The sequence below is a fragment of the Manis javanica genome, chromosome 10 (genome assembly GCF_040802235.1).
Source record: "Manis javanica isolate MJ-LG chromosome 10, MJ_LKY, whole genome shotgun sequence".
In the NCBI taxonomy this organism is placed as follows: Eukaryota; Metazoa; Chordata; class Mammalia; order Pholidota; family Manidae; genus Manis; species Manis javanica.
In genome coordinates, this window is record NC_133165.1 from 112,051,069 (window position 1) to 112,074,127 (window position 23,059).

Below are 23,059 nucleotides of genomic sequence, written 5' to 3' on the forward strand. Positions count from 1 at the left end.
CCTGAAGAGCCTATATCCAAATACGGTCACATTGTGAGCTAGGGCTTCAACATATGAATTTCGGGATTGGGGGGCAACACAATTCAATCCATAGGAACATCTTTGCCAAAGCATTTATTACCCATTAAAAAAATAATAATAACCATTCTAAGGGATGTGAAGTGATGTCCCACTGTGGTTTTGACTTACATTTCCCTAATGACTAATGACATTTAGCATCTTTGCATGTGGTTACTGGCTATTTGTATATCTTCTTTGGTTAACTGTCTATTCAAGTCTTTTGCCCATTTTTTAATTGGGTTGTTTGGTGATAAACTGCAGGAGTTCTTAATATAATCTGGATATTTAAATGCTTATCAGATATATGATTTCCAAAAATTTGTTCCCATTGTCTGGGTAGCCTTTTCACTCTTTTGATATTGTCCCTTGATGAAGAAAAGTTTTCAATTTCAATGAAGTCCAATTTGTTTTTTTTCTTTTGTTGCCTATGCTTTTGATGTCATATTTAAGGAACCACTGCCCAATCCAAGATCATGTATATCTGCCCCTTTGTTTTCTTCTAAGAGTTTTATATTTTTAGCTCTTAGATTTAGTTCTTTGATCTATTCTGAGTTAATTTTTGTATATGGTACCAAGTGAAGGTACACCGTTATTCTCCTGCATGTGGATGTCCAGATTTCCCAACACCATTTGCTGAAGAGACTGTCCTTTCCCTCGTTGTGTGGTCATGGCCTTATTTTGACCCTTGTCAAAAACAAATTGATATGCTTGTGAAGGTTTCTTTCTGAGCTCTATTCTATATAATTCTATTCTACTTTCTGGGCTCTCTATTTTAATGTCTGCCTTTATGCCTGGATCACACTGCTTTGTTTGTTGGAAGAGGATATTACCTCACTTGCAAGTTGTCATGAGAATGAGAGATAATGCAAATGAAGTGCCTGGTACAGAGCTTGGCACACAGTTGGTGCTTAACAAATGGCAGCTATGCTTACGAGAAGGCTGGTTAGGTGCCTTCAGGTAGAAAGGACCAGAGACTCACACAGGATCCCTCAGACACACTGAGAAATCATCCCCATCTGCACAACTGGCCTGGGGAGGCTGGAATGTCACTCATGAGGCAACTGGTTGTACTTGAGCAAGTATCCCCTGCTTCTCAGCACCTGAAGCACATTTTCTGTGTTTGCTTATCTCTTCTAGTGCTACTGTCTAAATTCAGATTCCCCAAAGAAGCCTCTGAGACAAGAACTTGGTGGTTTACTTTGGAGGAGATTGCTGGAAGCACAGTGAGGGAGGAGGGGGAAAATGAGACCAGAATTGCAGAAGGTTGTCTCTGTGGGCCACTGGGGCCCAGTCCCACGGGGCAGCCTTGGACTGCACAGAGCACACCGCCACACAGTGTTCCTGGGGATTTATCCACGGATTCCTGCAGCCCTGGAGGCTTGAACTCTGGCCCCTCTGGGCTGCCCTGCACAAAGGTCTGAGCACCACAGCTCCAGAAAAAACCCTCAGGCTAAGAAGCAGAGCCATGAAGGTACTGTAAAGTGCTGGCAGCGAGCCACCTCCAGCACCTGCAGATGGACTTCAGGGAACCCGGGGATGGAGGCGAGGCACCCACAGCCTCCACACTTCCTACTTCAAGACTCCTGCATGCTCAGGGCTTCCACTGCCTCAACTTCTGGCTTTAATTTCTATGTATCTCTGGGTTTCCATGTCACTCTGCTGCCCAAGTGTCACGAAAGTCGTGCATTTAACCTGTCCTGGAGAGAAGCTTGGTCAGGATGCCGCCTTGATTGGTCAGGTGTCTTACGCTAGTCTGCTCATCAGGCACTGGCCTCGGAAGCCAGCTGCCCCTGCCTCATTTCTGAGGTCCAAGGAATAAAGTGTAACAACTTGTTTGCAGGAGCCATTTCAGACTCTTCCTTCAATGGAGGCTGCCTTGTGCCAGCACCCAGGGCCTCTTGGATCACTATTCCCCCTTACAAAGGAGGGAAGTGGGGCTCAGAGAGGTTAAGAGACTTGCCTGGGGGCACACAGTTAAGGGCAAGCTCGGACTTGACAGCCATCTCCTGACTCCAAATCTCACGCTCTCTCTGCTCACTTATTTTACCTCTTATGCAGAGAACAAAACCTCAAAGTGTTACGGTTACAGGAATCTCCTTCCTATTTGGTGGGTTGGTTCATGGTTGGAAGGGATCTGCCCAGTGATCCTCGTACTTCAAGGACTCTGGGTCCTGGGGGGCACAGCAAAGATCAAAGTCAGTATAAAACCTAGAATGAATAAGCCCATACCTTTTGTGCCAGATCCAATAGCACTTGTTATGAAATTCTACTTGATGTGACCAGACATCAAAGATTTCAGAAAAAAAACTGGGAGAAAAGCATAAGATAGAGCATGCTGTCCCTTATCAATATCCCCAAGAACTGGGGAAATCTGCCTGTTCCAGTCAAGATCCTGGTGGCAAACGGCAGAAACAAACTGGCTAGCTTGTGCAGGAAAGGAATTTATTGGTAGAATATCAGATGGCTCACAGAATGGCAGGAAGGCCAGAGAAGCGGCATAGAAAATGGGCTGGAACCAAGCGGGGCAAAGGGCAGCCAAGAGCAAACCACAGGAATGGCCGGCTGGCACCGCCACTCCTGGATACCCATTGCCACTCAGACACCCGTTGCTGAATGCCACCCTCAACTTGGGAGGCTCAGACAGGCCCAGCCTGGGTCATGTGCCCATGCCAGATGCCCTGGTGGCTGCTAGGGGGATGTCTGATCCATTTCTGCTTTTGTAATGGGAGGTGGGGGCTGGGATCATGCCCCCAGCTGGAAGCGTGTTTGGAGGCTGGACAGATTTTTCAAATGACAAATATTTTCACAACTGCTGTTTCTCGACCCCAGCGCTGGACATGACCTGGCTCTCTTTCCTCACAACGGTGGCTCAAGCCTTTTCCTCCTCGAAACACTCTCCCTCGTGAGCCTTCTTCCTGCGGCCTGTCCCCCTTTGCAGTCAGGTTTCTTGAAAGGACTGTCCCCATTCTCTGTCATCATCCCTCCCAGCAGTCTGCCATTTCTTCCCACCACTCCACTGAACAGCCCATTTCTTTTTTTAACTGTCATCCTGTGTTGTATAGTATGACAGGTGCAGATGCAAGTTTTATGGGGCCTGAAGTATATACATTTGGAGGGAATTTGTTAAAAAAAAAAATACCAACCTACATTGAGAAATTGCTTGAGCCCCCCCACACCCCCGGGCACTCAAAGATGCTGGTGTAGTGAAGGGTCCTGAAGCCTGAGTGTAAGTAACTTCCCAGTGAATCCCCATCGAGAAGAGACAAGCCAGTTTATGTAGTGATTCTCTATCAATGGACAGGATAGATTTGTCAGTTTTTTGACAATACAAAAGTATTTTAAAGAGCATTCTTATATGCAAGTTTTCTGTGAACACACGTATTTCTCCATGATAGATAGGAATTGCCAAGTTCTAGGTCACAGGTCTTTTTCATTTTTATTTGATGGTGTACTGCCAAACTGCCCTCCAAATAGGTGTCACTAAATCCCACTCCAACCAGCAGTTGTGGTGAGGATTTTCTCATGTAGAGGACAGGAGTCCCTTATGTCCCACGCTGCCCAAAGCCCACATCTCCCCAGTCACCCTGCATCACCTGGACCCCCAACTGCATATGGCTCTGAACATCCCCTAATCTGCCCTTGTCATACCCTGGACCTTGTCATTAGCAAGAATGGCACCACTTCCAGAACTTCCACGCCAAACACCCCAGTGCTGGACCTCCACCCCCAACTATACTTCTAGCTCCTTCCTTTTAGTCTCCTGACTTGGCAGTTCTTCGTGTTTGGGGCCCCCTAGCCGTTGGCCCTCCATCTTTTGTCTGGTCATCATCTCCGTTCCTATTCTCATGTCCCCTCCCCCAGATTAGATCCGCAGTCCGCTGTTCCCATCCCTTCCTTACTGAGCGGCTGGATGCGGCTGCGGAGAAACAGCCTCCCTGAATGCTCTCTGACGTCATCGCAGAAATCTCAGGCAGGGCCACAGGGCTGCTGAGCAGCCCCACTGCCCCCCAAAATGCTGCTCCAGCTTCTCTCCCAGAGATAGAGAAATGAACAGCAATGTGCTCAGTCTCCTTCTTGGCCCTGGTTGCTTAGACACTAGCTGTCTGGGTGAAGTGGGTAGGGTGTCGGGGGCCAGGAGAGCTGGGGGCTCTACCCATCCTTCTGTGGGAAGAGGTGAGGCTAGAGGGCTGGCCCCTGAACAGGGAAGGACGCGGTATCTAGGCATCAACAGTAGCTTAGAAAGAGGAGATAAAGGGTTAGGCTTCCCCTGGGGTGGGAGGAGGAGATTGTATCTGGAACACAGGTGGAGAAAAAATGTCTGGAGGAGTTTGGTGGGGCCTCCCCGACCCAGGGGAAGAAAAGGAGATAGACTCCTACCTGGGTGCCTGTCCTCCGCGGGGGAACTGAACCAACCCTTGGGACCATGAGACGCCCCCCAGCTGAATGAGCACTGCGTCCCGGCAGGTGGCCTGCATATCCCCCACTGGCGGCCCAGCTGGGGGTGTCTTTCTCCCTCAAGCCTCATTCAGGCCGTCCAAAGTATTCCAGGTGAACAACCACCTCCTCAACAGCCCATTACAGACACAAGCCCTCCCCAAACAGGGAGGTTGTCTGGACACCTGGTGGTGGTGGAAAGCCCCCAGTATTTGCTCCTGGGAGATCTATCCAGAACTAGCTTGGGAATATTCCCCTTTGTGGAGACAGTGGGGAAACCTGTCCCCGGTACCCTAGCTAGAACTATAGGGAAGAAAGACACCAGGCTATTTAATTCTTTCCCGAAGTGGGATGTAGCAGGGACAGCGTACCCTCGCTGCCCACGGTATCTGCCGCATCTGCCCACTTAGCTGCAGCCTCACTGCCCTGACCGAGGTGCCCATCCTCTCTCCCACGCTGCCGCCACGGCTTGCTCACCAGCCTCTCTGGCTGGCTTCGTCGCTCCCACTCCGATCCATCATTCTCAAACCCAGTTCTAGTTATGTGGCTCCTCTGCTTTTATCAGGATTGGCAAACTTCAGCCTGCGGACCAAATCCAGCCTGCTGCCAGCTTTTGTGCAGCCTACGAGCTAAGAATGGTTTTTACATTTATAAGTCGTTGGAAAAAATTCAAAAGAAGAATGATAAACCATAACATATGGAAAATTATCTGAAATCCGAACTTCAGTGTCCATAAATAAAGCTGTACTGGAACGCAGCCACACTCACTTGTTTATGTTTTCTCTGTGGCTTCTTCCTTTGCTACAATGGCAGAGTCGGGAAATTGCAATGGCCTACGGCACGTACCATGGGATGCTTTACAGAAATTGGCCACCCTCTCCTTTAGGCCACACGTATATCCCCATTGCCTCCTGAATAAAATCCAGACTGCAAAGTCTTTAACAAGACCTTCAGAGTCCTTCATAATCTGTCTCGCAGTTTGATTTCAGGAACATTGAATTGCTGGCAGTTTCACAAACTCTGGGATTCTCCCCACCTTATAAAATGCTCTTGCTCTACTTCTCTGCTTGGCCAGCTCATACACATCCTTGCAGGACCTGCCCTGGGGTTGCCTCTTCCAGGGAGCACACTCGGACCCTCCCCCAGGGGAGATCTGATGTGTCTGCTATGAGTTTCCTCAGACTCTTCTATGACACCACCTGCCACAAGGCAGGTGCCCAGGAAATTAGCTGCCTCAGAGAAGCCAACTGAGCTAATGACTTAGCAGCGATGGTTAGGTTGGGCAATAAGGAGACTATGATGACCTGCAAGAAAAGTCTTAGTAGAAGTGGGAGCAGAAGCCAGGTTGCTTTGGGGAGCAAGTGGTGTATGGGTAAACTGAGGCAGCCAGTGTAGACAGTGCTTTCAAAAAGTGCTTTGGCTTTGGAAGGGCAGAGTCTTGTTGCTAGGAAAGGATACAAGGTGGAAGGAGGTAGACACATAAGAGTTCTTAGGGTTTTTTTTGTGTTTTTTTAAGGTATCATTGATATATAATTACATGAGCAACATTAGTAGTTACTAGATTGCCCCCATTATCAAGTCCCCACCACATACCCCATTGCAGTCACTGTCCATCAGCATAGTAAGATGCTACAGAGTCAATACTTGTCTTCTCTGTGCTATACTGCCCTCCCCGTGCCCCACCACCACATTACGTGTGCTAATCATAATGCCCTCTTTTCCCCTTCTCCCTCCCTTCCCCTCCCCCACCCCCACTCCCTTTCCCTTTGGTAACTGTTAGTCCATTCTTGGGTTCTGTGAGTCTGCTGCTGTTTTGTTCCTTCAGTTTTTGCTTTGTTCTTATGCTCCACAGATGAGTGAAATCATTTGGTACTTGTGTTTCTTCACCTGGCTTATTTCACTGAGCATAATACCCTCTAGCTCCATCCATGTTGCTGCAAATGGGAAGATTTGTTTTCTTCTTATGGCTTAATAATATTCCATTGTGTATATGTACCACATCTTCTTTATCCATTCATCTACTGATGGACACTTAGGTTGCCTCCATTTCTTGGCTATTGTAAATAGTGTTGTGATAAACATAGGGGTGCATATATCTTTTTTGAATCTGGGATCCTGCATTCTTAGGGTAAATTCCTAGGAGTGGAATTCATGGGTCAAATGGTATTTCTATTTTTAGTTTTTTGAGGAATCTCCATACTGCTTTCCACAATGGTTGAACTAATTTACATTCCCACCAGCAGTTCCTTGGCTTTTTTGGCAAAGGGATCAGTAGAGAGAGATCACAGGAGACTGGAGAGCATCTGAAAGCCAAAGGTGGAAGCCCGGGTAGGGGACCCAGCACAGCGGGAGGACCAGCCTGCGGAGGTGTGTCCATCCATTCTGGCTGCTGCAACAAAGTACCACTAACTGAGGAGTTTTTAAGCAACAAACATTTACTTCTCACAGTTCTGGTGGCTGGAGGGCCCTTGTCCGAGTAGCACCCGGCTCACTTGTGTCCCTCTGAGCCTCTTTATAAGAGCACTAATCCCATTCCTGAGGGCTCTGCCCTCGTGACCTAATCACCCCTCAAAGACCTCACCTCCTAATACCGTCCCATTGGGAGTTAGGACTTCACACATATGAATTTTGGTGGTATAAACATTCAGACCAAAGCAGATGGGAAAAGGACTCATCTTCCCTTCTGGAGGCCGGAGGTGGGTGCCCTCAGGTGGCACCTGGACGCAGGATGAGGCGAGGGTTCCCGTTTGAACACTTCAGTTTCTGTGTGTGATAGAAGGTGAAGTTGAGGCTTGGGGGGTAGCAGAGAGGGTTTTGAACAGCCACTGTGGAGGGTGGCAGGGGGAGCTGATGAGGAAGGCCAGGCAGCTGGGGCAGTTGTGGAGGGCTCTGCTATGGTTGACGTCCGTGGACTAACGGCAGTGGACTCTGTGGAGACCCGGCTTTCTCCAGCGGAGCTCAGGGCCCAGGTGTGCCCAAGGAGAGGAAGGACAGTCAGGCTGGCCCGGGTTCGGGTTTCCAGGCAGGTGCAGCAGGGAGGTCAGGAGAAGCCAGGATGTTGTCCAGAGAGTGGTCCAGGTGGGGACTTGAGGGACCTGCGCGGGAGGCAGAAGGAAGCCAAGACAGGTAGAGGGGCCGCAGAGACCGTCCTGAGGTGAGAGCGCAGGAAGTGGGAGCCAGGAACAGGCAGCTGGAAAACAGAGGCCACGGTGAGAGAAAGGGCTGGCAGGACATAGAGCCCCAGGCCTGGGGACGCAGGCTAGTGAAATGACGGGAGAAGGAGGGCGTGGAGCCCAGCAGTCAGGCTCTCTGGCGCGTGCACCCACGGGGACAGGACGGCAGGGCGAGGGGTCGGGGAGTGAATGTAGCCGAGAGGAGGGATGTCAGAGAAGACAGGGTCTCCACCAGCCGGTGAGGACACTGGTGAGGAAGGAGCCAAGGGGCAGGTGCCCAGGAGTGGCAGGGAAGGAGGAAAAGGGAGGTGCTGGGGAGGGGTGACCTCTGAGGGGAGCGTGATTTTGTTCAGAGGTTCCAGACCAGTGACCTACACGCCAAACCCTAGTTTGCAGTTACTTGCTCAGAAATTAAGTCACTGTGAAAAACATTGGGAAGCTTCTCACAGAGAGCCAGATGGCCTCTTATATTTGTTTGTTTGTTTCTAAGATATAATTCCCATACCATAAAATTCACCATTTTAATGTGTACAATTCAGTGGTTTCTAGCACATTTGTAAAGCTGTACAACTATCATCAAAGCTGAACGTTCAAGAACGTCTTCATCATCCTCAAACGAAAGCCTGCACCCATTAGCAATCATTCCCCACCTTCCCTTACCCCCTAGCCCCAGCAACCACTAAGCCATTTTCTGCTTCTAGGGGCTTACCTCTTCTGAGCCTCTCGTAAGAAGGAAATCAGTCATTAAGTGGCCTTCCCTGTTTGGCTTCGTTCCCTGAGCATGTTTCCAAGGCCCATCCAAGTTGCAGCATGTAGCAGTACCTTATCCCTTTTTACAGCTGAATAATATTCCATTGCATGGCCGTCATGTGGCTCATACACTCACCCATCGACGGCTTTCAGGTCGTCTCCACTTTTTGGATGTCATGAGTATTGCTGCAGTGAACATTCATGTACAAGTTTTTGTGTGAACTGTTTTCAAGTCTCTCCGATATATACCTGGGAGTGGGATTGCTGGGTCCTCCGCTAGCTCTACACGTCTCACTTTCCCAGGAACCTCCAGTCTCTTCCCACAGCACTGCACCATTTACATTGCCCCCAGCAGTGTGTGAGGGTTTCTTGTCTCTCTTGAAACAACTGAAGATCTGGCCATACTACGCCCACATTCCCACGTGGAGCTGGATCAGGGCACGTGGGTTCTCCAGTCACCAGGTTGTCACCGTGCATACTGTGGGCACAAGCATTTACCCCCTTGCCACCAGCCCTTCACACTTCAAGCATTTTCCTTACCTGCCAGGCCCCAGAGGACACCCCGGACTCTGTAGTAAGAAGGGTAACAGTGGAGGTGATTTTGTTGACCAAGAACCAATTTTCCAAAAGCCAAGTAAAAAAGGTTTGGGAAGGTGGAGAGCAGAGGGGACAAGAGGAATTACATACAGAACAGCGCAGAGAAAAGAGATGACCAAGGGAGCTGATACTTTGGGCAGTGGCCACGGACAGTAGGTATGGCAGGATGGGCATCCTTGCCTGGGCCTCTGGGCAGAGAGCCAGGCAGCTGCCGTAGCGTCCTGGTGACCCAGTGGCTCAAGGGGGAGTTTGCCTCAATCTAGATTACCACTGTCCAATAAAGATAGATTATGAGCCATATACATTATCAAACTGTTTTTACCTTTGCTAGTCATTGTTATCTCAATTGCCAAGACCAAATACCATTGCCAATCAACGGTATCTCAGCATGGTTTTAATTTAAGTGAGGTTAAGCATTTTTTAACAGACATAAAAGCCATGTTAATTTCCTTGTCTGTGAGTCCTTTGTTCATATCCCATGACTGCTTTTTTATGGGATTTTAGTCTTTTGCACTTTGATTCACAGGAGTCCTTTTGATGCTATGGAAAGTTGCATCTCATATGTGCTGCATATATTATTGTTCTACTTATTGTCTTTTGACTTTGTTATTTTTTTTGGTGGAAAATTTTTAAAAATTTATTGTGGTCAAAGTTGATGACTTCTGAGTTTTGAGTTATACTTAAGTAGACCCATCTCACTGCAAGATGAGAAAGTCTTTAATCTGGTACTTTTATGGTTTCATATTTTAAGATTTATATCTCTGAGCCATTTGAAGCTTATTATAGTATAAGTAATGCAGGAAAGATACAAATGCATTTGTTTCCAGATGGCTACTCAATATTCCCAGAACACGTTTCTACATCATCTACTATTTCCTGTGTGCTTTGGGGTCTGTTTCTAGACTTTCTATTCTATTCTATTGATCTGCCTATTCATGCAAACAGAAAGTGTTTCAATTGCCTTAGTTTTACATTATGTTTAATAGTTGGTTGGGCTAGACCCCCTTCTTACTCTTCTTTTTTAAGAATTTTCTTAAAAACCAAACTTTTCTGTTTCTTTTGGTGAGCCCATATTAAATTTATAAATTAATTGAGAAAGAATTGACATCTTTCTAATATTGATTTTATTTCTTTTCTTACACAGCGCTAGCATACTGTATGATCTTTTCTGTCCTTGCTATTTTTTTTATGAAACAACATGTCCTGGAAATCTTTCTGTTCCACTTCATAGAGATTCCTTGTTCTTTTGTATAGCTACCTAATACTCCGTTGGTAAGTGTCAGTGGGCTTCATTGGTCCCCGATAGATGAAAACTTATCTTTGGAATCTTTTCGCACGATAGACATGATTCATTTTGTGTGCACACACCACTCCACCTGAGGGACTTTGTGGGGGCAGGAACAACTTCACCCCATATTCACATGGCTTACCCCCTTACCCCCTTCCTTCTCTTGGTGGCCCATGCTAACCACCAGTGTTCCCAATATCCCTATTCTGCTCAGTATTTTTCTGACAGCAGTCATCACCTTCTAACATACTTACTTTAAAGTTATGTTTATTGTCTGTTTCCTACGACCAGATCATAAGGTTTTTTTTTTAAGGTTTTGGTTTTGGTTTGGTTTTGTCCAATTTGTTTATTCATTTGTATTCTTCAGACCCAGAAAGCTATCTGATACTGAATGAGCAAACCTTCAGTCAATAACTGCTGAATGAATGAATGGCTAGATGAATGAATGAGTGAATGAATATTAAGTATATTGGTAAGATAAATCCCCAAGAACTGAGATTTCTGGGTCAAAATGTAAATCTTCCACTACATTTTCAAACTAATCTTTTTTATATTTAGTAAGGCTATTGATTTTTGCGTATTAAATTTGTACTTACGCTACTTACTGAACTCTCTGTAGTGCTACAGTTTTTAAGTTAAGTTTCTTAGGTTTCCTAAGATATAATTGTATCAAAGCAGCTGTGAATAATTTTATCTCCTCTTTTTCAATGTTTATTCCTTTTTTTTGTTGTTCATTTGTTTAATTACATTGGTAAGTGCCTCTGGAACAATTTTAAATTAAAGTGATGGGAGGAGATACCATGTTTTGTCCTGACTTTACTGAGAATGCTATCAGTATTCTAGCATTTTAGGCTTACAAATTAGCTTTTTAGTTTGAGGTGTGTGTGTGTGCATGTGTGTATAATTGTATTTTAAGGACACATTCTTCCCTTCCTATTGTTGGGGAATTTTTTTTTAATCAGGCATGGCTTTTAAATCTCATCAAATACTTTTTCAGCATTATGTAATAGTCATGCAATTATCTCCAATGGTTTATCAATATGGTAAATAATATTAATGGTATTCCTAATACTGAACCATCCCATATTCCCTGTATGGCCCTACCTGGTTGTGGTCTATAATGCTTTTTATGTGCTGCTGGATTTTATTTGCTAATATTTGGTTTACATTTTGCTGTTATATTCATAATGAGACCAGTCTGTAGTGTTCCTCTTTTGTGCTTCCTTGACAGATTTGAGTATTGATATTCATAAAATTGATATTTATCAATATTCATAAAAGGAATTTGGAAGAATTGACATGGCATAGTGGTTAGGAGAGTGAATTCGGGAACTAAACTCACCAGGCTCCAATTTGGATCTGCCCCTTCCTGGTTGTGTGGCCCTGGACAAGTTATCTAACTGCCTGAGTTTTTTTCATTTCTAAAATGGGGACAATAATTACACAGGACTATTGTGTGAGTTAAATGAACACTTAGAATTGCATCTGCCACATAGGGACTGAGTAAATGCAGGGTTTTATTATTATTGTTGTGGTGGTTGTTATTTCTACCATCTTGAACCATTGGAATGGCATTTTTATTCATCACTCCTTAAAGTGTTGATTGAATGCACCCGAGGACTTGTCTGGACCTGTGCTGCTGCTTTTTCTCCCCTTGTGGGTGGGAGAGTAACTCTTTGATGACACTGTCTTACATGATATTTGGTCCGTTTAGAATTTCCTTATCTTCTGAGAAGTGACTGGTGGTTACCATGGGGGTGGTATTAGGGTGGGTGGGTGGGGAGGGTGGTGGGGATAAAGCGGCACAAAAATTCTCAATCATAGTATAAGTTGGCACAGGGACAGTAGTACAGCATGGAGAACATAGCCAGTGATTCTGTAACATCTTCCTATGTTGACAGATAGTAACCACACTAGACGGGGTAAGGATTTAATAATACGGGGAACTGCTGAACCACTGTGTTGTATACTTGAAACTAATATAAGCTTGTATATCAATGACATTTGAATTTTTTAAAAAAGAAAAAAATAATTTCCTTGTCTTTAGGATCAACTTGAGTTATTTATGGTTTCCTAGAAAATTGTCCAGTGAGTTCAGGCATTCTCATATATTTGAATAATCATGACAATTCTTTCTTTTTTTCTTTTGTTTTGTTTTGTTTTAGATTTTCCATGATATATTTTTTGGTAATAAGGTTTTTTTTTAATTTTGGTATCATTAATGTAAAATCACATGGGCAACATTGTGGTTACTAGATTCCCCCCATTATCAAGTCCCCCCCACATACCCTATTACAGTCACTGTCCATCAGCGTAGTAAGATGCTATGAGTCAATACTTGTCTTCTCTGTGCTATGCTGCCTTTCCCGTGCCCCCCCCACTATGTTATGTGTGCTAATTGTAATGCCCCTTAATCCCCTTATCCCTCCCTTCCCACCCACCCTCTCCAGTCCCTTTCTCTTTGGTAACTGTTAGTCCATTCTTGGGTTCTGTGAGTCTGCCTTTGTTTTGTTTCTTCAGTTTTTGCTTTGTTTTTATGCTCCACAGATGAATCATTTGGTGCTTGTCTTTCTACACTTGGCTTATATAGCATAATACCCTCTAGCTCCATCCATGTTGTTGCAGATGGTAGGATTTGTTTTCTTCTTATGGCTGAATAATATTCCATTGTGTATACATACCACATCTTCTTTATCCATTCATCTACTGATGGACACTTAGGTTGCTTCCATTTCTTGGCTATTGTAAATAGAGCTGTGATAAACATAGGGGTGCATCTGTCTTTTTGATGACAATTCTTTCTTATATAAAATTCTCTTTTTATTTAAAAAAATAGTTTTTTATAGCTATGGTTATTTCCTCATTCTCATTTCTTATTTTGTTTGGAATAGTCCTAAGAGTTATTTTCAATATTTCAAGAAGTCCAAACCCTACAGACTTGTATTACTTAGCAAAACTGTCACGCACCCTGCTTTGGGTTAAAATGCGCTCAACCCACTGGGGTAATGGTGGTTATCTCTGCTGATCCAAAGCTCTGGTGGTGGATGTCCATCAGAAGGCAGATGTCCTCAATAGATATCATTTTTTAAACCATGGATCTGTGGTGAAGGTGACAGCGCTGGGGTTAACAAACAAAAGGTGCTTGGTCAATATGATGATCAATAACAATAAAGGTACATTAGGAAAGTTCTCCTGCTAGCTCTTTGCTGCTTTGTGTCAACCCTTGTCAGCTTGGACAGAAAAGCCTTAACTGGTTTGGCAGAGAAGGGTTCACTGGTTTTGTCCTGGAATGCCTGCAGCTGCAATTACCAGAAGTTCTAAAAGTTCTGTTACCATGACAACTATATGAGAGCCCCAGAGGTCTGTTAACTTTGGACAGGGTGAATCTGGGTGGAAGTGTGGGAGAGTGGAAAGAGCTTGGTTTGACTCATCCATTCATTCTCTTGGCACTGAGGATACACTTGTGAACCAGACAGATAAAGGCCCAGTAATAATTACGGATTCTAAGAGTGTGGTAGGCCTCTATTCAACTGCTAGGTCTGCCTCTTGAGAGCTGTGCAATATTGGCCTGGTTACTCAGCCTCTCTGAATCTCATCTGCAGAATGGAGCTACAAACACCTACTTTCAATTGAGATGGTGTCCGTGAGGCTCCTGGACACAGAGTAGGTGCTATATAAATGCTGGTTCGCTTCCTCCTAGTCCCAGCTCAGCCGTTTACTGGCTGTGTGACTTGGGAGAAGCTTTTTGTCTTGCAGCTCGCATTTCCTCATAGATGATCTCCAAACTCCCCTCTGTCTCTGGCAGCCTTGGACCCTACCTGAAGGGCTGAATATGGAGCTCTGAGAAGCCAGGGAGGCTGCTCCTGTTTCCTCCTCCCCAAGCAGAACAAACCCAGAAGCACTCTGGTTCCCTCTGAAGAGAGCAACCCCCAGCCACAGGTTTTCCAGGGCAGGGCTGATTTCAGATGCGAATCCCATGCTTGTCAGACCAGATTTCCCGGTTTAGGGTTTGGAAAATCCAGTTGCCCTCAACTGACCTGACCTTGCGGGGGACACATCCGTTCGCTATTCTGGGCTATACTCTGCTGGAAGTGGGACAGAGAGCCCGTCAGCGTCCTGCACAAGCCACAGACGGCTGGGCTTCACGGAGAACAGCAATGGAAGTCACCGCGCGCGCAGGGGGCCCCGGGGCCTGGCACTGAGGTGTTCACAGAGGGCTTTTTTAAACTGAGGTAAAGTCCATATATCATAAAGTTGACTATTTTAAAGTGTACAATTCTATGGTATTTAGTGCACATTCAGTGCATTGTCAGCACATCCAGAATCTGACTACCCCTCGCCGCCGCCCCCACTCACAGCTCTGGGGCCTCTGCACGTGTTCTTCCGCCTCTCACTTGCCCCTTTCCGTCTGCGCTCGCCCCGGTAATGCAGGCACCCTAACATGTAGGTCGGATCCTGCCGCTCTTCTGCTCAAAGCCCGGCACTAGCCCCTCTCCTCTTGGGTAAAAGCCAGGTTCACAAGGGCGGGCAAAGCCCAGCGGCACATTCCCCTCGGCTGCCAGGCATGTGTGCCTGCGGAGCGGTGGAGCCTGTGCCTATCCCAGTGCCTTCTGGAATACTGGCCCGTCTGTCTCCCTCACTTCCAGTCTTTGCTCAGTGCCACCTTCTTCATGAAGCCTACTCTGCACCCTCTTTAAAATGACAATCCAACCCACCCAGATGAACTCCTCACCCCATCCTTCTCTGCTTTTTGTCCCCATGGCATTTATCACCTCCCAGCACGCTACTTCATTTATTTATCTGTTGTTTATTGTCTCCTCTGCCTGAATGCAAACCTCATGAGGCACGGGGTCTTGGTGTGTTTTGTTCATGATCTGGTGCAAGTGCCTAGAAAGTACCTGGCACATAGTAGGTCCTTGGTGGTATCTATTAAAATCGTAAACCATATTAACAACAGTAATGACCATTTATTAAGCCTATCATGTGCCATATGCTTTACAAACATGAAAATCTCATAAGCAAGATAGATGTCTTTGCTTCCATTTTACAGTTGAAGAACCTGAGACTCAGAACATTTAGGTGACTTGCCCTGAGTCACACAGAACATGGCAGGGAAAGGATTTGAACCCAAGATTGTCTGCTTGACTTTGGAACCCTTGGGCTCTTTCCTTCCTTGTTCTGTGGTGACTGCAACTGTATTTAACATGGTTCACTCATTCATTCATTAATTCAGTAAATATTTCCCAAGCCTCTTCTGTCTCTCTCCAACCAAAATGCCAGGCCCCATACCGCAGACTTGGGACCCTCAGATAGATGGGTCACGGATCCTGCCGGGAAGGGCTCAGCTTCCACAGCCTGAGCAACATGTGTCCTCAGGGGCTTTGTAAACTAACCAAGGGGCCTCCGTCTGCCCAGCACCTCCTCATCTGAACCAGTGTCTGTCATTTATAGCAGAAAGAAAAATAGCTCCCATGCCATCACCTGTGGCCATCAGACTGAGCGAGGTCAAAGGTGCTCGCTCACCCCACAGCATCCTGTACCTCACCAGGTAAACAAGCCCCAGGGAGGGAGGCTGGAGGTGTGGGCGTGGCCTGGGGCCAACCAGACCAGGGCCAGGCTGAGAGGCGGGAAGATGAGGAGGAAGTGTGGGCGGAGGGGAATGCTCGTCTGGAGCAATCATGATTGCCAAATGGGGAGGATGCCAGCCCCAGACAGGCTCCTCTCAACCCCAGGGACTCACTGAGCACAGCCAGTGGGGGATGAAGGGGCCTCTCGCACTGCTTGCTTTCCTCTCCTGGCCCTGAGCCAAACACACTGCCCCTTGTCCCGGCTTCCCCGCTGCGCTTCACCCACTCACCCTGGCCCCTCTGTGTCCCCAGGAAAGGGAGGCCAACTAATCCGCAACTGCCTTGGTGCTCCATTTTTTAAAAAGTCTCCAAGGAGTTTGGACGTGGGTTTGGGGTTGGGTTAGCACACGCCCCTTGGCCATGCGCTCTGGATGGCTTTTCTTTCCTGTTTCATTTAGTCAATACACATTTATGAGAGCGTCCTCTGTGCCAGATTGCCTGCCAGGTGCTGGGGGCCCGAGGAGCCTGGGGTCTGCAGGGGAAGCTAGACAGGCGGCCAGAAACCACTGTGCAGCTGTGGGAGAGGTGGGGCTCTGGGGTCCCGAGAGGTCTCTGATGCCGCCTGGAAGGCAGGGACATGGCCCAGAGGAAGATGTGAGTGTCAATATGTAATGACAATCAAATGAGTCCCAGGCTCTGAAGTGGAGCTCATTAATAGAACTTAGTTTAGTAAGTGCCTGTGATACGTGGGACACTGTCGTTCAGAGGTGTGGAGGCTACTGCCTAGAATCAAGTCTAGGTCTCCCTTGGAAGGGAAGCCTGGGCAGCAGAGTAAATATTCTGCCCTTGAAACTGTTCAGCTGGGAGTTAGAAAGTGCACTCCCATTATACAGATGAGCAAAATGAGTCACAGAGGTGTGATTTGCTCACCCCCTAGATCACAGGCTGCCTTGAAGGCAGCAAATTGGGCTCAACATGGCATCCGCACCATCCAGGACCTAAAAGACTTCAAATTACCCAGTGGTAGGATCTTTACTGTAAGGGGCAATGTATTCTAGAAACATGTTGCTAAAAGGATGTATGTTGTATGATCCAAATTTTATAGAATATACAGGCACATACACATGTTTTTTAAAAGACTTAACTCTGGTACACTATGAAATGTTAATAGTTGTTATCCCTAAACTGTAGATTGCAAATGTTTTTAAAGACTTTATTATGTAGAATATATCAGACATACACTGAAAAATAGAATAGGAAAATGGACTTTCATCAGCCTAATAACCATCAACCCATGCCTGGCCATCCACACCCACACCTCCATGACATATTCTATGGAAGTAAATCCACACATCATGTCATTTCTTCTGTAAATATTTCAGTGTATCTCCCTCAAAATAAGACCTTTGATAATTTATATACACAGCCACAATATTATTACAACTAAAAAGACACAACTATTCCTCAGTATCAAATATCCAGTGTTCAAGTTTCCAGTAGTCTCATAAATGGACAGAGATGTTTTCCATTTTATAATTTTAAAAAAATCAGAATAAAAGTAAGGATTGCACTGTGCAATTAGTTGATATGTGATTTAGATCTCTTTTATCCCCAGTTTCTATTTTCTTTGCGAACACATCACTTGTCCTACCACCTGCCACAGTTTGGAGTTTGCTGATCACATCGGTATAATTCATTCAACAAGTTTCTCTGTCCTTTGTATTTTTATTTTATTTTATTTTATTTTATTATATTTTTTAAATTTTATTTTGGTATCATTAATCTACAATTACATGAAGGACATTATGTTTACTAGGCTTCCCCCTTCACCAAGTCCCCCCCCACATCCCCGTTCACAGTCACTGTCCATCAACATAGTAAGATGCTGTAAAATCACTACTTGTCTTCTCACGTCCTTTGTATTTCTTATAAATTGGTAGTTTAATCTATAGCCTGATTAGATTCAGATTGGAGTGTTTGGGCAAGATTAGTTCATAGGAGGTGTGTGATTTTATGAGGAGGCTGACATAAGCAGCCATCGCTCTTGAATGCTTAGGCCCCTTAGGTCGTGAAGGGATACAAGATGAAAACCTCTCATCTACGAGTCCGCTCACTCTCTCTTGCACTACAACACTTCTGTGAAGAGAAACTTCCCCTCATCACCCGCTTGGTTCCTCTGAGGCGCAGGCATAAAAGAGGAGCAGGACAAATGCTCCATTCTTGCCCTTTATTTACTGATCTTCAAAACAATGAGCTGCCTCTCCAGCACCCACCACACGTGGCAAATTAAGAATTTAAAAAATTATTCTTAGTGTTGTTGTAAACTCATGGATTCAAACCTTTCATGTGCCTTAGGCCATCGCAGCTATTCTTGCTGGCGTTGACGTTATTCAGTCTCCAGTCTCGCTACCTCTTCACACTGGCTCCCCAGGCCTTAGGTCCCTGCAGGTCGGGGTAGCACCTCTGGCAGCTGCTGCTTCAGGACATTCCGGAGTCCTGTGCTCTGGACCTGGAATCAGTCGTTCTGTAAGTAGCCTTGGTTCCTTTTGAAGAAGATGGTATTGAGAGATCACACACTGAGTGCTAGGGGTATGAGAGGCTTCTTACATTTTTTTTCTTTTTTTACTCTTTATTTTCAAGCAATTTCAGACTTACAGAAAAGTTGCAAAAATTAGCACAGAGTTCCCATATATCCTCTTGCCCAGCTTCCTCTCAGCCTAACGTCTTACAAAACCGTAGCACAATAATCAAAACCAAGAAAATAACATTGGCACAATACTACTAACTAAACTACAGACTTTATTCAGATTGCACCGATTTTTCCATTAATGTCCTTTCTCTTTTTTCCCTTTTCTAGAATAATCCATGATCCCACACTGAACTTACTGCTCATCTCTCCTTAGTGTCCTGTAATCCATAACATTCTTCAGTCGTCCCTTATCTTCCATGATCTTCATTCTTGTGAAGAGTACTATCCAATGCTGTGTAGAATGTCCTTCACTTTGGGTTTACTAACGATTGGATCGAGGTTATGCTTTCTGGGGAAGAATAACACAGAAGTAAGCCTCTGTGTACCAGGGGTAGATGATGCTGACGTCTTATTCCTGGGCTGTTAATCATTTGACTAAGATGGTGTCTGCCAGGTTTCTCTATTGTCCAATTATTTTCCCTTTGTCGTTAATAAATATCTAGGAGGAGATATTTTTAGACTATGCAAATACTCTGTTTTTCCTCAAAATTTGGCCACTAATTTTCACATCCATCTCTGGATCTTGCCTGCAATGAGTATTATTGTGCTGTTCTAATGGTGAGTTTCTATTTCCCTCATTCCCTCTGCATTTATTAATTGGAATCCTACTGGAAAAAAGAGCTTTTTCTTCCCCCTTCCCATTTATTTATAATTATTCAGTTATTCATTTATATCAATATGATGTGTAGGTATTTTATTCTATGGGTTATAATCCAGTACTGCTGCTAACATAATAGGCTTTGAATAAGTGTTTCTGGAAGAAAGGGAGGCAAGCAGTGAAGGAGAAAAGAGAGGAGGAAGAAGAAAATGGAAGTGAACTTGTCTCTCTTATTCATTTATACTGAAAAAATCTTTATCGGAACACACTCTACAGGTCAGGTAAAGAATTCCATTCCAGCCAGGTGTGGTGGTTTTGGCTTTTCTATGTTGCAACCTGATTTACTGGGGGGCACCCCACTGGCTTGGAAGCCCCTGGAGGGCTTTTCAGAGTCTGGCATCTGTCTGCCCTTAGGACGCGGCCTGCCCAGGGCAGGGACAGTGAATGCTGGTTTTGAGTCAGATTCGGTCCCTCCTGTGCCCACATCCCTGCAAAGTCTTCCCATCTCACTCAGAGTAAAGGCCGCAGGCATTAGAAGGGTTTCAGGATCTACACATCTGGGGCACCTCTCCCTCCCCTCTGCTCTCTCCTCCCCTCTGCCCCTCACTAGCTCGCTCCCATCACGCCTGCTCCGCTTGGTGGAGGCGAGGGTCTTTGCACCGGTCTGGACCACTCCTCCCCTGGATGTCCATGTGACTCTTCAGGTCTTGAATGTGACCCTTCTCCACAAGAATCCCCTGACCACCCTACCCCAAACTGCTACCTCCCCTCGTACACTGCCCTCTTCTTTCCCTCTCCTCAGCATTATGTATATTTTCATATTTGTTTTGTTTTCATTTTCTCTCTCCTTTCACTGGAATCTAAGCCCCAGGAGATGCAGAGGTGCACTGTGTGACAATTGGAGGGGACCAACCACAGCACAGTGTAAAACCCCCGAGGAGTGGTCAGGGAGGGTCTCTCAGAAGGGGTGACCTTTAATCCAGAGCTACAGGTTATTTAGATATTAATGAGGTGAATGGAGGCCTGTTAGGGAGAGAGCTTTTTAGGAAACAGGAGAGAAAGCAGGTCACTCAAGACCGGGACATGGAATTACCTCAGCACCTTGACCAGTGTCTGTCCCGTGTCCCCTGGGTACCAGGCCACTCAGACACTGGAGCCACTCAGAGGGAGGGGACGGGCAAACAAAACACACAGTCCCTGGAGATGATGCCGCAGTAAACGAGTGAATGTCGAATTCCATGAACTCATTTAAACCTTAAATTTAAACCTAAATGTGAGGTTGCACTGTTTTTTATCCTCATTCTAAAGACGAAAAAAACCCTGAGACCTTAAATGTATGGGGTTGGGATCATGCTCCACAGGCCATCCTGAAACCTTCTTTTACTCAACTATGTTTTGGAGATTGTTTCTGGTGGTTATATATGGATGTAGCTCCTCCATTTTTCACTTGGTTGTAATGTTCCAATGTAGGACCACATATTTTTCTGCTCTCTACCTTCTATTAAATTATCCCCAGTGTTTTAGTGATTTAACATTTTAAAGCTCTATTCCATTATATATTAATCATCCAATTTACTTTGAAAAAATAAAAAGTCCAACTTCCCAAGTAATCAGGGAGGAGGTGGGAGACCCTTCCTGGAACCTCAGGTGCCCGGGATGGGTCAGGGAGAAGCAGCAAAGGAGAGAGACCTCTCACCAGCCTGAGAAAAGTGTTCTTTGCTGTAAATCTGACCTTTCTTCAGGGCTTAAAATTGTGCAGAGACTATAAATACTATAAAGACATCCAGCCCTCCCTTTTTACAAAGGAGACCAAGGCTGGATTGTGCTACTGGGTCGCAGGGCTCTCCTGCTCAGCCCGTGGCGGTGCAGCCAGATTGGAACTTGGACAGGTTTTTAGCCTCCTGCTGCCCTCAGTGGGCACTGCCTTCATGGCCTGCATGCAGGCTCCTGCCCTGTCCAGCCTTCAAGACTCTCCTCTCATCTCTCCGTGCTCCACTGGACGCCTCCCTGGCTCACCTTTGTCCTTCTGGGCCTTTTTGAGACACCTGAGTTCCCCACATCTTTACACTCAGCATAACTGGGCTTGACAACGGCTCGTTTCCTGTGCATTTCCTACTGGACCACAGGATCCAGGAGCCAGGAGCCAGGTCTGCTTTGCTCCTTGCTGAGTCCCCAGCTTCTGGCACAGCCTCCAGTTAAGCACAGAGGTTAAATAAATACTTGTTGAGCAAATGAATGTTTGTAGTGAGAGGATAATGAAGTTATTACAGGAGTCAAGGTGAAAATTAAAGTAGGTCTGTGCTGGGTCAGTGGTGGGAGGTGGGAGAGAGAAATGAGCCCAGATGGAAGAGGATTTGCAGAGATAGAATTTAGATGCTTGCTTTTAGTGGGGGGGAAAAAGATACCATGGCAGGGTCCCATTCTCTTTGTTGCAAAGAGGTAACTCACGAGTGTGGCAGATTACTTGGAGCCACAGGTTTTTGAGATTGCTCCGTGATGGGCATTGTTCTGCACATTTTGTGTTTAGGATGTTGCCTCAGTCTGAAAGTAATAGTGGCCTGGGCCTGGTCTGGAGTCAGCAGTCTGGAGGCCCCCTGGGCCTGCCCACTCTGGCTGACTCTACCTACTGCCCCAGAATCCCAGCAGGTGAGGCCACTTTGGAGACGCCCACGCCTCTCAGGCCCAAGCATGTGCAGGTATGGCTGATATTCAGCCTGCAAAAATCACAGTTGCAACGACAGGGCTGTTGCCATAGTAACAAGGTTGCTTTTACAGACTCTGCTTCTAAACTACACTGAGAGGGAAGGAAGGCCAGCTTATCACCAGGTGCCCCATGGCCCCTGTAAGTCAGTGAGCCAGGAAAAGGCCTGCCTATGTATCCTAAATTCAAGTCATAGAGAAGAGTGACAACTGTGTTCTAATCCTGGCTCTGACACATTGTCCTCACCAGTTACTGACTTCTCTGTGTCTCATTTTCCTCAATGGTAAACAGGAATGTAAGGATTAAATGAGATGAACATGGGAAGCCTTTACCATATACCTGGCATGTGGTAAAGGTTAGCTAATCTTAAATCACCTCAGCCTTGTCCGCTGTCCTCGGCAGAAGTCTGACAGGAAACCCAGAGCTGTCCTTACACGGTGACGCCTGTTGAGGTGCAGGACAGTTTTTCCGGGCAGTCAACAGAGCCAGCCTGAGATGGGGGAGGGGAACAGTCTTCAGCAGCTCCTGTGGCAAGGCCAGGGGCTTCCCGGATGCCCAGTGGCTGGCACAGCTCCCACCCTGGACATGCCATTGGTCTTCTCTGCTGATGTTGGGTGGGCATGCAGCCAGATTATGGTCCTTTGCCAGAGGTGTTATCTTGGAAATTGTAGCCCACAGGGACAAGCTGGTTCAACCTGCATCCCTTCATTCATTTATTCCTTCAAGCTGGGCTAGGAGGTAGGGAGTCCACGCATAATGAGACAGTCCTGCCCTCGAGAAGCTCACAGTCCTTGCCAAGGAACCAGAAGAGCAAATGGCAACTAGGACCCGGCAGCTCCTGCTGGGAAGGCAGGTAGACTGGGGCCACCTCAGGTGGAAAGCCCAGTTGCCGCTAGACACAGAAGTGAGCTGTGGGGTCCTGCTGCATTTTGAAGGCTGCAGTGCGGTGGCTGGAGAACAGGCTAAAAATGTGGCCTAGAGCCTTGTAAACCACCTGAAGGATGTGGATTTTATTCAGAAGGCCAAGGGCCCACTCCGTGGGATTTTTAGGAGTGGAATTTGTTTTTTCAGAAGGTGCAGGGTAGGGATTGATTAAAAAGGGAGAACTGGCAGTTGGGGGGAAGGGGAAGTGGTGCTCTGGG